The sequence below is a fragment of the Ornithorhynchus anatinus genome, chromosome 17 (assembly GCF_004115215.2).
Source record: "Ornithorhynchus anatinus isolate Pmale09 chromosome 17, mOrnAna1.pri.v4, whole genome shotgun sequence".
Classification (NCBI taxonomy): Eukaryota; Metazoa; Chordata; class Mammalia; order Monotremata; family Ornithorhynchidae; genus Ornithorhynchus; species Ornithorhynchus anatinus.
In genome coordinates, this window is record NC_041744.1 from 19,827,217 (window position 1) to 19,845,016 (window position 17,800).

Sequence of the window (17,800 nt, forward strand, 5' to 3'; positions counted from 1 at the left end):
GAGCACATACTATGTGCAGAGCACTGTATTAAGCGCTTGGGAGTACAACAAGGTAACAGACATTCCCTACCCACAACGGGCCTACAGTCTAAAGGGGGAGACAAACATTAATTTAAGGAAAAAAGAAATTAGGTAAGTGCTAAGCGCATGTAAGTGCCGTGGGACTGGGAGGGAGGATGCGCATCGGCCCGTTGTGGGGATTGTCTCTATTGCTGTACCGTACTTTCCAAGCGCTTAGTACAGCGCTCTGCACACAAGTACTCAAATGCGACTGAATCAATCAGGCGAGGGAACAAGTCAGGGTGACGCAGAAGGGAGCGGGAGAAGAAGAGAGGAGGGATTAGTCAGCGAAGGCCTCGGATTAACGACCGGGTAGTTTCCTAGGTGATAAAAGGGTAGGATTTGCCAACATCCCACCGCGGCGGAGACTGCTCAAGAGATTCACATCGGACTAGAAGATGGGGTTTAGAGAAAGGCCAGGAAGTCAGAAGATAAACCGTGACGTCCTTGGGGTCGGTCCATCGCGGTCCCCGCTGCAATCCCACGCCGGCGACACCCCCGCGGACCCCTGCTGGACCCCTCCTCCAACCTAGCGATTAGAGATTGACCACGTGGCAACCTTAACTCATGCTCCTCTAGCCCCGACTTCCTGCCTAGTAATCCATCCATGACTGGTAGAGGATCAACTGATCCAGACCGGGCCCCAAGCCCACTGCTATTTTCGGCTGCCTAACATCCCGTGGGAGTGAATTCCCTTGGTCTCGAGCATTTTTTCCCCCCTTTATTTTGAACCGAGCACCGGGTCAAAGCGGGGGAATGGACAATGTCCCCTTCACCCTGCTCACCTGAACTCAGATCCCTTCGGTTCACTTATAGAGGCTCAGCGGGCTGGGCTTTCTTTCGACCCTCGGGACCAGGGGAAGGATCAGTGGCGCTGGTCGTCCGTCAGTCTGGATTTCAACACCAGTTAATAGTTACCCACTCACCATGGAGGGACGGGGTTTGCGGGGCCTCACAGAGATGGCCCCGCGGAATTCTCTTTTTGAAAATGATTCCGTTTCGCTCAGCATTGGGGTACGGGGGGGATTCATTAGGCAGAAGGAACCGCTTTGTCTTGGACTTAAGCGGAGAAGGTCTGGGGGTGGGAACGGGGGCTTGGGGAGGAGTTTTGAAAGGAAGATGCTCCCGTCCTCTGCAGAGGAGGAGGAGGACAGATGAAGAGAAAGCTCCTTGAGACGCTTAAGCAGAAAACAAAGGAGCGGCCTGTCTCTCTGCAATCGCTCCCGTGTGGCTCGGATTCAAGATGGTGGCTAAGGCCTAAGAAGCCATCGAAGCCCGCGATTTAGGTTGAGAGACGACAGCGAGTAGGTCAATTCCCCCTTCTAGGATCATTAATTTTCCCACTGGACTCTAATCTTTTGTACGGACCGCACGCGACTGGCCCCACGTACTGTACCCTACCCAAAACGGAGCTCAGCGGGGCTAATTCCATCTGATTGAAGATGTGGACATCCGTAACTCACTTATAAGGGAATTCACGATTTGGGGCCATCTCCCCCTCAAACTTAAAATCTTCCTTTCCTCATCGGACCTCTCCCGGCGACCCCCGAGAAGTCCGTAGTGAGGCGTTAAGGCTGGCACACGGAAGACCAAAGATAATTTCCTCGCCCAGACTGTTTAGGCAAAGGAGGTCCAGGCCTTGTGAGCAGTAATAGGCTGCTTCACTAAGGCTGCGATCGATTTTGAAAGTTTTCAATTAAAATGCATCATAAATCATCCCCACCTCTTGCAAGTTTCCATCTGCGCCGTCTTGACAGTTGAGTGCACACGGAGGATCTCTTTTCGGGACTTGTATTGATCTAGAAGGTAAGAAAAGGATGCTAAGATTAGTTTGGGCTTTTAAATGGTACCATCATCTGCTCTGACGTTATTACAAGGTATCAACAGCCCCTCAGAAACAATACCGGGCACCGCGCAGCACTGAACAACAGACACACCCTCCTACTCCGCCACTTCCCTTTTCCGTGATTTATTTTTCATAATAATTGTGGTATTTGTTAAGTGTCTACTTTGTGCCAGGCGCCTTACTGAGCGCTGGGGCGGACACAAGCAAATGGGGTCGGACACAGTCCCTGTCCCGCATGGGACTCCCAATCTCACTTCCCATTTTACGGATGAGGTAACCGAGGCAAGGAGAAGGGAGGTGACTTGCACAAGATCACGGCAGGCGAGTGGCGGGGCCGGGAAACCCGCCTCCCCTTCCGGACTCTGAGATCCTTGTGACTCTAAGATATCGTGTCTGCAAAATCTACTGCACTGTAGTTTCCCAAACATCTGGTACGGTGCTCCGCGCACAGTAGACGCTGAATTAAAACCACTGATTGACCAGCTGAAAGACAAATGGTCAAATGATGTGAAACGGTTTCTCCACAGTAGCTTTCCCCGGGGAGGGGGAAGTACGCAAACTTGGAATTATCCGATCGGCAGCACAGGTGCTTAGAACGGTCCTTGGTACATAGTAAGTGCTTAATTACTATCATTATTATTTAGCGATCAGGTGTGTGCACTGTACTAAGCACTGGGGAGAGCACAACTGAGTCAGTAGACATGATACCTGTGCTAGAAGAGCTTAGACTCCATCTAGACTCTAAAACCCCTTGTAGGCAGGGACCCTGTCTACAACTCTGTTGCACTGTCCTCTCCCAAGCACTGAAAACAGTGCTCCGCACACGGTAGGTACTCAATAAATACCACTGGTTATTAGAGGGAGAAAGCCAGACCCTAGAATAAATTACAGTAGGGTATATTTTTTTTCCAAGATCGGAGGGTTGCTTCCCAGGGCATTCCAGTTCTGCTACTCGAGTGTCGGTGGGAGGAGGGCCACTGGTTTTATCTGAATTCTGCACTTCAAGGTTTGGTGGAGACGCCGGAAGCAGCGTCAAAGCAGATGTCACCATTACCTGCCCCCCATCGATACCTGCCCGAGCGCCTGCCGCGTGCAGACCACCAGACCGAGCGCTTTGCGAAGTACAAATACAAATGTAGACGCCATCCCCGCCCACGGGAAGGTTACGGTCTGCAGGGGGAGACTGCCATGAAAAGACATTGTGGACAGAGGAAATAAATATCGTATTTAGTCAGATCCTACTATGTGCCAAGCACCGCACTAAGCGCCGGGGTAGATATGTAATCGGAGAGGACAGAGTCCCTGTTCCACATGGGGTTCATAGTCACCCAATATTCATTCAATCATATTTATTGAGCACTTAGTCTGGGCAGAACACTGTAGTGAGCGGTTGGGACAATCCGGCAATAAACAGTGACATTCCCCGCCCACAGTGAGCGCCCACCTAGAAGGGGGGAGACTGACAGATATAAATGAATAAAATGACAGATACGGACATAAATGCTGAGGGGCTGGGAGAGGGGAAGAGCCAAGGGAGCAGGTCAGGGCGACAGAAGCGAGTGGGAGATGAAGAAAAGTGGGGCTTAGTCGGGGAAGGCCTCTTGGAGGAGACGGGCCTTCAATAAGGCTTTGAAAAGGGGCGAGGGGAACGAGAGAGCAATCGTCCGTCAGATTTGAGGCACTCCAGACCAGAGGCAGGATGTGGGCGAGGGAGTCCACGGGGGCCACGTAGTTTGATACCCCGGCCCTTCGGCATCTATCTGAGTGCTTAAGGGGTACGCAGGCAAGTTTATAAATCGACGCAGGGAGGGGAGGGCAAATATGGAAAACAAGGGCTTATTCCGGTACGGCTAAGTGCGAATTTTAGTAGGGCTTTGAAGATGGGGAGGGAGGTGGACCGCCCCTCCGTCAGCGGTATGTACTGAGTGCAGAGCACCGTACTCGGCACTCGGGCGAGAAAATATAACGGACGCATTCCCCGCACACGATCGAGCTTCCAGTCTAGAGGGGGAGACAGACGGCAAATATCAACAAAACGTAAAGTAAAGGACGAATACGTCCCTAAGCGCCGAGGGGCCGTCGGATGCGACGGCTATTTAGCGGGGGTTTCCCGGCTGCAGGGCGGTCGCTGCTACCGATCCCGTGAAAACGCTCTTCTCGAAGCGCACCCTTACAGAGATACTCCCATCGCAGCGCTCTTCCGCCTCAAGACAAAGCTGCCAACTTCCCTAGGGCTGAGCATTTCCCTCCCCCAACCTTGGGCGTCTTCTGACTCTAGGTTCTGATTATAGGTCATTTTCATTTACCATTAGATAATGACATCTGTTTAGCATTTCAATTTACCATTAGAGGCAGAGATAATTACACCTGAAGCGCGCCAGCCCAAGGTGGCTTTTTACCGAATCGGATGCGAATGAGAAACCTGAAAATTGAACACTCTATTTACCGATGCATTTACCGACAAGCACCGATTTAATTCAAAAATCTTGCACTATTGGCACGCATTTACATCGGTCGTTAATCCCGCAACTATCCTGGGCTTTTTTCTCATTTTTCTTTATGATGTTCATGTTGCTTTGGCCAGATCTTTGGATCTTCGGAAGGTGCTGACCACTTAAACGAGCTCTTTCATTGATTCGTATTTATAGAGCGCTTACTGTGTGCAGAGCGCTGTACTGTGTGCTTGGGGGAGAACAATATAACAACAGACAGACACATCGGCTGCCCGCACTGAGCAGTTCCTATGGGAATATACATTTTGTTCAGGATTTCTCTGCTCGACAACCCTATTTTTTGTGTGCCCAACAGATTAACAACCAAAGCATAGTAGCCCAAAGGATCTGTAAGAGCACAAAGAACTTAAAGATATAGGCCATCTTCACGGGGCTTAATTCCCCTCTCACCTACTTCGCAGGTAGCATCCAGCACGCTCCTCCCGTTACTAACGGTGCTTTTATTCATAATAATGCTATTTTTAAGCACTTACTGTGGGCCAGGCACTGTACTACGAGCTGGGGAGGATACAAGAAAATTGGGTTGGACACAGTCCCTGTCCCTCATGGGGCTCACAGTCTCATTCCCAGCGTGGCTCAGTGGAAAGAGCACGGGCTTTGGAGTCAGGGCTCATGAGTTCGAATCCCAGCTCTGCCACTTGTCGGCTGTGTGACCGTGGGCGAGTCACTTAACTTCTCTGTGCCTCAGTTCCCTCATCTGTAAAATGGGGATTAAGACTGTGAGCCCCACGTGGGACAACCTGATTCCCCTATGTCTACCCCAGCGCTTAGAACGGTGCTCGGCACATAGTAAGTGCTTAACATTATTATTATTCCCCATTGAAAGATGAGATAACTGAGGGTCAGACAAGTAAAGTGACTTATCCAAAGTCACCCAGCAGACAAGTGGAGGAGCCAGGATTAGAAACCACAACTTTGACTCCCAGGCCTGTGGCTCTATACACTCTGCCATGCTTACTATGTGCTGAGCACTTGCAGAGGTATAAAGTCATGAGATCAGTTCCCTCATCTGTAAAATGGGGAGTAACTGTGAGCCTCACGTGGGACAACCTGATTACCCTGTATCTACCCCAGCGCTTAGAACGGTGCTCGGCACATAGCAAGCGCTTAACGAATACCAACATTGTTATTATTAATATAGTTCCTTACCCTCACAGGGCTTACAACCTATACTATCCCCACTAAACAGAGGAGCAAACAGAGGCCCCCTCCAAAAACGGCGTATTCCTTCCAAAGGGGTTGGATTAACGGAAAAACGCTGTCCTGGAAGCAATGACAACTGAGCTAGACTGTAAGCTCGTTGTGGGCGGGAAATGTGTCTTTATTGCTATATCAAGCGCTTAGTTCTGCCCACGGTAAGCGCTCAGAAAATACGACTAAATGACAGAGATGCACAGGTGGGCGGGGTGTCGGTGTGAAGTCGCGACAGGTCAACCTGTGATGGCGAGATGGGAAATCATTCTAACCGCCTACATAACTCTCCGCCCATCCTTCGGCGCCCATCTTCCACGTTCCCGAGATACTTTACATTAGCTCCACTCCCCCCTTTCTTCTCCCCACCCGTTTTTTTCCCAAATGTGTTGCCTGTCTGAGACTCGCACACCAACGGTGACAGACGACGAGGGCCTGGGAGATGCCAGGGAAGGGACCCGTTTCCCTAGCAACAGTAACCAGGGGGATGGTTCTCCCAACCCACCCCCTCCTCCGCTCCCCATCACGTTCTCCGCCTGGAGCGGTTCGGTCTCGAGGCTGCCGGAACGTGCGGAAACTACATTTTCTGGGGTGTGATGAACTGGAGGAAGATGAGGACTATATCTGCCTCTCCCCCCCCCCCCCCCCACTTCCCTTTTCGGGGGGTCATCCTGTCCGTCTCCAAAATCGAGACGGTGGGGAATGCGGCGGGGAGGGTGCAGGGGTCTAAGACAAAGAACCGTCTGTTGGTCATCTACTGGGTACCTCTGCACCAGGAGCAAACTAGTGAACATCTGTATTTTCTTCTTTTGGGCCAAAAGGTGAGAATTTTTACATTCATTCAATCGGACCGAGTGGGCGCTTGCTTGTGCAGAGCACTGTACTGAGCGCTTCGGAGACTACAATCCAACAAAAAACTGACATTCCCTACCCACGATGAACTCCCGCTACAGAAAGATGAGTGAGCGTTCATGGAAACTGTACTCTCTCTACTAAGCCACTTCTCACCCAACTGATTTAACTTTTTTTTTTTCTAAAAAGAAAAGCATCGACTTGGGTTTTTCAATCTAGTGCTCAGGCTCCCACCCCTAACAGTTTGCAGCGGGGCGGAGGGCAAGGCGGGGATGTTAAGCACACTGTATCTATTATCTTAATTAATCCATCGTATTTACTGAGCACACGGCACTCCACTAAGCCCTGGAGAGAGTCGAGACACGTTCCCTGCCCGCGAGGAGCTTCGGGTCTAGAGGGGGTCCGAGACAAGACCGTTCTGAGAGGGGAAGTGAGAGACTCTACGGCTCTGTGCGCAAGTGGTGAGATCGAGGGACCTAGGATGAAAATGGAAGAGGAGGAAAAGGAAAATGGACAAAGGGTAGATTGTGAGCGCTAAACAGTGCCCTGTACCCGGTAAGCGCTCGATAAATTCTACCGATTAAACACAAGCCCGTGCGTTTGCCACTAGGCCACGCACAACTTATTTGAAAATCCACGTCACATCACTGGCAAGCTTAGATTTTCCTGGCAGGTAGTCTCTTGCTCTCTTTTTGATATTTTCATTAGCCCCAAGCCTGCGTTTATCTCCAAACGAAGGCAGACGGGTACTGCGCCACTATCTTTGCACCAAAAAAGCCATTTAATAAGATAGTTGAGAGCTATTTGTGGGAAGAAAAATGGCAGATAATAGGAAATAAATAGGACAGATCAAAAGGTGATTTAAAAACAGCCCATTTATCTGCCAACATGGCTTTTTCAATTCCATTTTATGGAATTTTTGAAAACTCAAGTCACAGTTCTGACAGGAAGGGTCTCCCATAAAATCTACCAATAAATATCATTAAATAATGTCTTGCAATTTAGTCTAAGTTGCTTTAGGCCTCACTTAGATCTTCCCCATGAATAATACATGGCCGGTTTCTAGTGTAACGCAATACTGTCTTGAAACAATTTGAAAACATACCAAGAGGAATCCGGAAGGGTGGTCCTCAGAGCCCTCCGGTGATCAACGGTCAATACCCAGGATTTTCCCAGCTATTTCCATCAGCTAGAAACAGTTTTACTTGAATGATCCCAAAGCATTTTCCACCTGCAATAAGAGGCGAAGGAGACCTTGACCATACCTGTCTTGCCTCCCTCCCTTTTTCACCGCCCCCGATCACCGCGTCACCAAGGAGGAGACCGGCACCCTGTCCTCCGGGGGGCTTTTGGGATTTCTATTTAGACTCAAAAAACCTACAGCGCTGCTCCAGGCCAGAGTCACGAGGCTTTGGGGGGGGGGGGGGGCGGTCGGCGGCCAGACGGACGAGATCGAGGTACAGGTTGGCATTAGCGGAGCGAGGTGTGCAGATGGGGTTGGAATAGGAGGGCAGCGAGGTGAGGTAAGAGAGGTCAAGATGAGGAGGGCTTTAAGGCCGACGGTGGGGAGTTCCTGCTTGATGCAGTGGTGAATGGGCAACCGCTGGAGGTTCTTGAGGAGCAGAAGTGATAGTAGATGATAATAATAGGTACTCTTGTTGTTCCATGTGGGGCTCACAGTCTTCATCCCCATTTTACAGATGAGGGAACTGAGGCCCAAAGAATCATACTACTACTAACGATGGTATGTGTTACGGGCGTCCTATGTGCCCGGCACTGTACTAAGCGTTGGGGTGGATACAAGCAAATCAGGTTGGACCCAGTCCCTGTCTCAATCCCCATTTTACAGATGAGGGAACTGAGGCCCAGGAAAATGAAGTGACTTGCCCAAGGTCGAACAGCAGACACGTAGCGGGGCCGGGATTAGAACCCAGACCCTCTGCCTCCCAGGCCCGTGCTCTATCTACTAAGCCACGTTGCAGGGACTGAACGGGAGCTTTAGGCTTTGAGCTTTCAGATAGAACCCGGTGTGATGGGCGATGCCTTCACGGGGGCACCGGCCACCCTCCGAAGACTGAGGGGAGGGTGAGAGGGGGTGAGAGACAATTGCCAAATGCTAGGATTTCCATACCCCCTGGCACACGGCCTATTTCGCGTCTTCGGGCCCGGGACGGGAAGAGCCAAGGAGGAAGTCACATTCGATCCGGGCCGGTGTGAACACGAGGGGAAGAGACGGTGACAGCAGAGCTCAGAGAAGTAGCTGTCTTAACAGGCCCCCGCTACGCGCCAAGGTGAAAGTCTCTCTTTCCATTTACGCGCCCCTTGAAGGCCCGGCCCAGCCTCCTTAAACAAAAACCCCGGTGTCTTAATCCGCGCGTGAATCAGAGGGGAGTTACCGGCAGCGAGACAGAAAACGGAGCCTCCATAACTCCAACAGAGCGTTCTGCCACTTATCCTATACCTGTCACTCTGGCAACGCGAGACGGGGCTATTACAAATATGAATTTGATCCTCCGCGAGAACCTTCACTGATACGGTACATCAACATTTCCAAACAACCTTTTAAGACACGTAGTCCTCCGACGGCCCCTAAGTGATCCATGAGAGGAGGTTTTTTGACTTGGAAGATCAATCCAGCCTACTCGTGCGAGCCCCGTGGTGACGTCTGGGAATGTTGAAATTCTAATCCCGGCTCTTTTAATCATCTCCTCCAGTCGGGATAAGAAGAAAAAAAAAAAATGTAAGACCCTCTAAAGTTATCTAAGTTTTTTTGAAGAGTGTCCTAGAAGACCCACGAGAAGCTCGTTCTCTAGACTCTAAATTCGTTGTAAGCAGCGAATGTCACTGTTTATTGCGGCGTTGTACTTTCCCCGAGTGCTTAGTACAGCGCTCTGCACACAGTAAGCGCTCAATAAATACGATTCAAGGAGTCAGAGAGCTGGCCCACCGGCACCTTTCATTCATTCAATAGTATTTATTGAGCGCTCACTATGTGCAGAGCACTGGACTAAGCGCCTGGAATGGACAAATCGGTAACAGAGACGGTCCCTGCCCTTTGACGGACTTAAGGTCTAATCGCGGGAGACGGGCAGGCGGGAATAATGGCGATAAATAGACTCGAGGAGGAGAACATCTCATTACACCTTTCCCTCCATCTCCTCATTCGCCTCCACGGCTTCAACCACCACCCCTCCGTGGGTGATTTCCAGACCTCCAGTCCTGCCCGCTCTCGCATTTCCTCCCGCCTTCAGGCTATCTCTAGCTGGATGTCCCGCCGACGCCTCCAACTTTACGCGTCCCAAACAGAACTCCGTATCTTCCCACCCAAACCCCGTCCTCCCCCCGGATCTTCCCGGCCCCACGGATGGCACCGCCGTCCCTCCCATCTCACGAGCCCATAACCTTGCCGTTTCCCCTCACTCGTCTCTCTCATTCAACCCACCCAGTCCATCCGCCGCTAAATCCTGGCGGCTCCACCTTTGCGACATCGCTAAAACCCACGCTCTCCTCTCCGACCACACCGCTATCACGTTAATCCAAGCACTTATCCCGTGCCTCCTTGATTACTCTATCAGCCTCCTCTCCGACCTCCCTGCCTCTCGTCTCTCCCGACTCCGGTCCATACTCCATTCTGATGCCCAGCTACAAAAACGCTCTGTCCGCGCCTCCCCGTTCCTCAAGGAGGTTTTAGTTGTCGGACACCTTGATGACGATAGTTTTTTTTTTTTTTTTTAAACGGATCCCTTCTAAATGTTTCGCGTTAGACAATTTATTGCTCCTCTTCCTGGTAGGAGATAAAACAGCTTCGTGGTTAGGCTAAAAATATCTACAAGCTCACAGAAATTTTCATCTTTCCAGCTTCTGGGCCATACTCGGGCAATCGCTCGGAAGGGGTGTTCTTAATGGAAAGCGCACAGACCCGGGGGTCGGAGAACCTGGAATCTTATCCCAGCTCCGCCACTTGGCTGTGCGACCTTGGGCAAGTCCCTTCACTCCTCTGTGCTTCAGTTACCACAGCTGTAAAATGGAGAATCAATCCTAATCTTAGTGAGTCCTACGTGGGAGGGGAACTGTTTCCAACATAATTCACATTGACTCCAGTGCCTAGTACAATGCTTGGTACATAGAAAGCACTGAACGCGTACCTTTATTACGATTTATCATTATTTTTATTATGATTTATTATTAGGCTTATTCATACTCCCAGAATCCCAGGGCTACATGCATAAACTAAGGTTCCAGTTACATACACTTCCCTTTCCAGTTTGGGGGGGTGTGCTTAGAACTACTAAGCCAAGTCACTCCCACGCCGGGACGCAACGGACCCAGGCGTGCGTGGATTAGACTCGCTTGAGTGGCAGTCTGCCACACTCTCATGCTTCATCGAGAAATGAATCAATGGTACTTGCTGAGCACTTACTGGGTGAAGAGCACTGTACCGAACGCTTGGAAAACTACAGTATAACAGAGTTGGTAGACGCCATCCCTGCCCCCAACGAGCTTCGTCTTGCAGGACTAGCCCATGGCCAATTTTGGCAAGCCCATGGCCATTATTTAAGTAGCCTGAGTCCCATTTTGCCTTTTAAAAAAAAGAAATGGTAGTTGTTAAACTATGTGCCAGGCACTGTTCTAAGCACTGGGGCGGACACAAGTTAATCAGGTTGGACACGGTCCCTGTCCCACATGGGGCTCACGCTCTTAATCCCATTTTACAGATTAGGTAACTGAGGCCCAGAGATGCCAAGTGACTTGCCCAAGATCGCAGAGCAGGCAGGGGGGCAGAGCCAGGATTTGGACCCAGGTCCTTCTGACTCCAAAGCCCCTGCTCTACCCACTAAGCTACGCTGCTTTCAGTCATCCAGGTGTCCCCGTCACACGCAGAGTCCTGCAAGCGCTTAATACGGTGCTCTGCACCCAGTAAGCGCTTGATAAATACAACGGAATGAACGGATGGATGGGCCACTGGACTGAGACCACCACGGCCATGGACAACCTTGAATTCACGCAGCCCTTCGATTTCCCCAAGTGCCTAGTACAGTGCCTAGCACACAGTAAGCGCTTAAATTAATGAGAAGCAGCATGGCTTAGTGGCAAGAGCCCGGGTTTGGGAGTCAGAGGACGTGGGTTCCGATCCCGACTCCGCCATTTGTCTGCTGCGTGATCTTGGGCAAGCCATTTAACTTCTCTGTGCTTCCATCACCTCATCTGAACCATGAGAATTAACACTAAGCACCCCATGGGGGACAGCTCTATTACTTGATAGCCACCCCAGTGCTTAGAACAGTGCTAGGCACACAGTAAGCGCTTCGATACCGTTATTAAAGTGCACTGGGGTGAGGGGTGCGTTTTTACAGAGAGGCGACAAGGAAAGGGGTCAGAGAAAGGGATTTATGAGCGACCTGCATCCCGCCTTCTCACACTGGGGTGAAAATCCCGCTTGAGCCTCGAGAGAAAGAGGGATAAACACGGCGGCAAATCATTACGGCTTCCTTTGGCGTTCCTCGAACCCCCGTCGCGCCTCACTCTCCCGGCGCTCTCGGTGCAGCTTAAACCGCGCTTTTCGCAGGAATCTTCTGGCCCTTTCTAAAGTCGAAGAAAATAATGGCTTTGAAGGGTGGGTGAGCTATTCCCACATGCGTTGCCTAATCACCTTCTCCACTGCGCACGCAGATTACCTAATGGAAACCTACGGAGTAAGTGATGGTCCTAAATGAAAACCAGGTGAGGTTCGTAACCAGCAGGGGTAATTAAGATCTAATTTCTGCAAGGTGGGGGGGGAGGGGGGAGGATTTCTCCCCAACCCCAGTAGGCCCCCTTTGGCTCAGAAGATGGAGCAGCTGCTTTGAGCCGACCAAATGACATGACCTCCTGCAAATTCAGTTGGAGTGTCCTCTCCCCAGCGTTTAGAACAGCGCTCTGCACACAGTAAAGGATCATCACTTGGCTTCTCTTGGCCTCAGTTCCCTCATCTGCAAAATGGGGATGAAGAGTGCGCACCCAGTGTGGGATAGGGGCTCTCTCCAACCTACCTTGTATCCAGCCCACGCTTAGAACAGCGCTTGGCTCATAGTAAGCGCTTAACAAGTACCGTTATTATTATTACTATTAATAAACATCACAGTTTGTTGCTGCTAACTTCCTCGCGGGTGGCCGAAGCCTCCCTGGCTTCCGTCACGACGGGCTCGGAGGGCCGGGGGGTTTGGCCGGCCGCCTCCGGGGTCCGAGACGGGGGCGGGTTCTTGGGTGGAGCCCGGAGGCCTGAGGAAAAAGATGCTCGTGTCGGAACTGGAAAGGAACAGGCTCCCTCCAGAATCCCTGGCTCGGGCAGGTTTGCACGTGGAATGGGCAGCGGGCTCAATGCCAGTCCCGTAAGGCCCACGTACACACCTCCCTTTTAAATAATAATAAGAAACGCGCCATTTGTTAGGCGCCTATGTGCCAAGCACCATTCTAAGCGCCGGGGTAGGTACGGGGCAATCGGGTTCGACACAGTCCCTTATCCCACAAGGGGCTCGGCGTCTTCATCCCCATTTGACAGCCGAGGGAACGGAAGGCCAGAAAAGTTAAGTGATCTGCCCAAGGCCACACAGCAGACAAGTGGGGGAGTCGAAATTAGAACCCAAGTCCCTGTGAAGTCCCAGGCCCGGGCTCTATCCACTGGGCCGCGCTGCTTCTCCAGGAGCATCCGAGCCCCTAACCCGACACCCCCAGAGCTCGAATCGACGCTGTCGCTGGGGATGACGATCTTCCACGTCCAGGGGCTCGGGATAACTTGTAGAGAAGCAGCATGGCTCAGTGGAAAGAGCCCGGGCTTGGGAGTCAGAGGTCATGGGTTGGAATCCCAGCTCGGCCACTCATCAACTGTGTGACTGTGGGCAAGTCGCTTAACTTTTCTGTGCCTCGGTTACCTCATCGGTAAAATGGGGATTAACTGTGAGCCTCACGTGGGACAGCCTGATGACCCTGTATCTACCCCAGCGCTTAGAACAGTGCTCGGCACATAGTAAGCGCTTAACAAATTCCAACATTATTATTATTATGAAGGAGCCTTAGAGGAAATGAGAAGAGCCCTTGAGAAGGGAGGTTCTCGGAGGAGCCGAAGCCGAGGGGCTTAATGAGAAGAGCACAGGTCTGGGAGTCAGTGGTTCTGGGTTCTAATCCCAGCTCCACCACTGGTCTGCAGTGTGACCTTGGGGGAAGTCACTTGACTGGGCCTCAGTTATCTCATCTGTCAAATGGGGACTGAGACTGTGAGTCTCACGTGAGACAGGGACTCTGTCCCAACCCCGTTTTCTTGTATCCACCCAGCGCTTAGTACAGTGCCTGGCACATAGTAAGCACTTTAAGAAACACCAGAAATTATTATTTGAACTGCACTGACTGAGGAGACCCTTAAAGGGCACAGAGCCTTTCCACTCCAGCCCTCTGGAGGATGTTTCTTTCACTCATTGCTCTGCTAATTGTTTAGCTTTGTTGGTCTATCTTTATGTACCATTCTGAACCGACATGATATTACAGAGGTAATTTGGATAATTACAAAGCGTCGGCTAATCACTGGATTTGTACAGATATGTAATCTTCCCAAGATAAAACGGAAGCTGTTGGGTTTTTATTCCCCCACCCCGTACCGGTTAGGATGTCAATTTCCAATTATAATCCGGCACGGAAAGTAAACGCTACTGAGCACGATCACTGTATTTTGGGTTAATTATCTCAATTTAATTGCTTTTTTATTAGCCCAGGATATCTACGAGTGAATCTTTTGAGATGCTTCCAGTGCCGCGTTCTACTCCTCCCCACGGCTCATTAATTACCGTATATTTGGATCCCAAGGGGATGCCAGCATTTTAGTAGCCACTTAATGCCGCTCCATTTAAAAGCACATTTTTTGGCCTCTAGACGCCACAGTGGAGCGGGGTGAAAACACACGGAGAGACAGAACCGTAACTCCGACCGTTACGACGAAAATCTCCCTCGAGCCACGATGACAGAACCGGTGTTCAGACGACTTATAATAGTAGCACTCAATAAATATCACCCATCGACACTTGTCCAGGGTAGAGCACGGGCCTCGGAATCAGAAGGTCATGGGTTCCAATCCCACTCCTCCACATGTCTGCTGTGTCACCCTGGGCCGGTCATTTCACTTCTCTGGGACTCAGTCACCTCATCTGTAAAATGGAGATTGAGACGGATCCCCATACGGGGACGGGGACTGGGTCCAACCCGACCTGCTCGTAGCCACCCCGGTGTTTAGTACGGTCCTTGGCCTAGGATAAGCGCTTAAATGCCGTGGTGATTATTACCGAGCGCAGAGCACCGATGCCTGGGATTGAGTACTGGGGAAAACACAGTAGAAGTAATAGAGCGATCAATGGTATTGATCGAGCGCTTACTGGGAGCTGTGCAATTTGCTTGGGAGAGTACAATATAACAGAGTTGGGGGACTCACCCCCGTCCACGACAGGCATACGGTCTCGAAGAGGCACCGGACATTAATATAAACTACCAGATGTGTACATAACTGCCGAGGGAGGTGGGGAATAAAGGGTACAAATCCAAGCATGAGGGTGACACGGAAGGGCGAGGGAGAAGAGGAAACGAGCGCTTAGTCGGGCAAGACCTCTTGATGAGGCAGAATGTCGGACTAAACTATTCAGCTGGAGCCCGGCCGGCTGAGTGAACAAAATGGCCACCGCCCGGACAGCCTCCGGCTCGCAACACCGGTGCAGACACTCGGCTGCCCTGACCACTTCCCGTTCAACGCATATTTACTGAGCGCTTACTGTGTGCCGAGCAGCGTGCTAAGAGCTTGGAAAGTACAAGTCAGCAACAGAGAGAGACAATCCCTACCCGACAACGGGCTCACTCCCTTCCCGCTCCACGTACATCCAAGGTGGCTTCGGGACACCGAAACGAGCCACTCTGAAGGCACCCCGTGTTTCCTAGGACAACGGGAGCTAAACCATTCTGAGGCCCGATGCCAAAGTTTCTCCTGGGAGGCTTCGGAGCCACCTTTGACCTCCCGGGCCCTGCGTTTCACTCCCGGGTTGCCCTGTTCACCCACTTTCCACTTGGAGCAGGCCCTTTCCAATCTGGAACCACCCCCGCGTCCTTCTGATTCCCAGGCCCGAGCTCTATCCGCTAGGCCCTCCAGCTTCTCTCGAGACAACTTCCTTCCTCAGACCCCCTCAGCCAAAGTCACCGAGAAGCAGCACGATCTCCTCGAAAGAGTACAGGCCTGGGAGTCAGAGGACCTGGGCTTCGGCCCTGACTCTGCCACTTGTCTGCTGCGTGACTTTGGACAAGTCATTTCACTTCTCTGGTCCTCAGTTTCCTCGGCTTACAAAATGGGGATTCAATCCTAACCCTATTTAGGCTGCGAGCGAGACGGGGGACGGAGCCTGTGCCTGACTCGATCATCTTATATCTACCCCTGCGCTTACTCTAATGCTTGACACCATGTAGTACACCAAAACAACATGACATATTAATACCGTTACTTATTATGGCTCTGGTTAAGCGTTTAACTGACTGACCATTGTCTTAGGGCCACAGGTGGCTTCCAAGGGGTCAATCAGCCCAGCCCTCCTACGCAAACACCCAGCTCACTCTCCCCAGCGCTTAGTACAGTGCTCTGCACGCACTGAATACGCCCCACTGACCGAGAGCCCCCGGCATCAGCCTGGCCGGCCTCGCCCTCGGCGGATGTCCGTTCTTCCCGGGACTCGAGCCGCCGGTAGGGTCTATCGCTTAGGCTCGATTTTTTCTTTGTTTTTTGGCTTTTCTCCTTCTCCCTCCTCGGCAATCTGGTCCCGCCCGCCCGTTTCCCCGATGCCGACTGCGACCGCCGCGGCTTCCGGGCCGCCTCGGACGCTCAGGTTCTGGGGGAGCCGGGGAGGGGAGGGGGCCGAGGCGATGACTTAGCGTCTGCTCCGACCGAAACCTAGGCTCGAGAGGGAGGCGGTAGGCCTGATCTGGGGCCCGAGGGGCCGCTGGGCGGGGGCGGGGGGGGGGGGAGGTGGTCCCAGCCTCACGCCGCATCCCGCTCTGGCCGTCTCCCAGCCCGGCTCCCGCCTCCGCCGCTCCCGTTTCCGTATTCTGGGACATTCTCGGTGCGGAGCCGTGTGTCTGGCGCTCTCACAATGAAGCCCGCGTGTGTCAGGGAGATGGATTGTATCTGCAGTGTCTGCATTTCAACTCGGGCTCCGGCGGCCGCTGTTCAACCTCACACCTCAGGGGATGGGAGGATTTTTTTTTTTTTAGCCCACTGAATCGCAACGGCCCGGCTCTCCACTCCCCCCAGTTCCTCATGCCCTCCCCGGACACGACACCTTCGCGGAAGTCACGGCCAGCGCCGAACGCTCTGCTTGACGAACCGCCCGGCCTTTCCTCTTAAGAGGGATCTGACCGGCCCTTCGGCATAAAACGGTACCGTTCAGATCGGCCCGGGGTGAGGGGCGGGTGAAAGAATTCACGGCGCTGCGCATGTCTGACGATCATAATAATCACGGTACCCGTTAAGCGCTTACTACGTGCCGGCCACTGTACCAAGTGCTGGGGGGAGGGATACAAGCAAATCGGGTTGGACACCGTCCCCATCCCACGTGGGGCTCACAGTCTCAATCCCCATTCAACAGATGAGATAACTGAGGCCCAGAGAAGTGAAGTGACTTGCCCAAGGTCACACAGCAGACCAGCGGTGGTGAGATTAGAATCCGTGACCTTCCGACTCCCAGGCCTGTGCTCTATCCACTATGCTCTTATCCACTGGGTAGAGCCCATGCCTGGGAGTCGGAAGGTCAAGGGTTCTAATCCCAGCTCCACCACTTGGCTGTTGCGTGACCTTGGGCAGGTCCCTTGGACTTCTCTGGGCCTCAGTTACCACATCTGTAAAATGGGGATTGAGACTCTGAGCCCCACCGGGGACAGGGTCCAACCCAAATCGCTGGTGATAATAATGATGGCTTTTACACGCTGACTACGTGTCAAGCACTGTCCTAAGCGCTGGGGTGGATACGAGCTAATCAGGTCGCACACGGTTGTGCCCAGCACCCCAGGGCTTAGAAGAGGGCTTGACACAAACCCACTCCAGCACTTAGGGCCGCGCTTGGCACAAAGTAAGCGCTTAAATACAATTATTGCTATTCTACAGATGAGGAACGTTGGGCTCGGAGAAGTTAAGTGACTTGTCCAAGGTCACACAGCCGGACGGGGCAGAGCCGCGACTGGAACCGCGTCTTCCGACTCGCTTTTCCGAGTGCTTTCCACTAGGCTCCGCTGCCGCTCCCAGAACTTGACGGGATCTTAACAGTTTTCCTCTGGGCCCTCACCCCAT

At 52.2% G+C, this 17,800-nt stretch overlaps 1 long non-coding RNA gene across 1 annotated transcript in view; it reads right to left on the minus strand.

The window, feature by feature from the left end:
- The window catches only part of LOC120638910, a 338,450-nt gene that overhangs the window by 44,700 nt on the left and 275,950 nt on the right, over positions 1 to 17,800 (minus strand). The window contains exon 14 of the long non-coding RNA XR_005660952.1: positions 1,784 to 1,859. This is a non-coding gene — a long non-coding RNA (uncharacterized LOC120638910). The remainder of the gene's footprint in view (positions 1 to 1,783; positions 1,860 to 17,800) is intronic.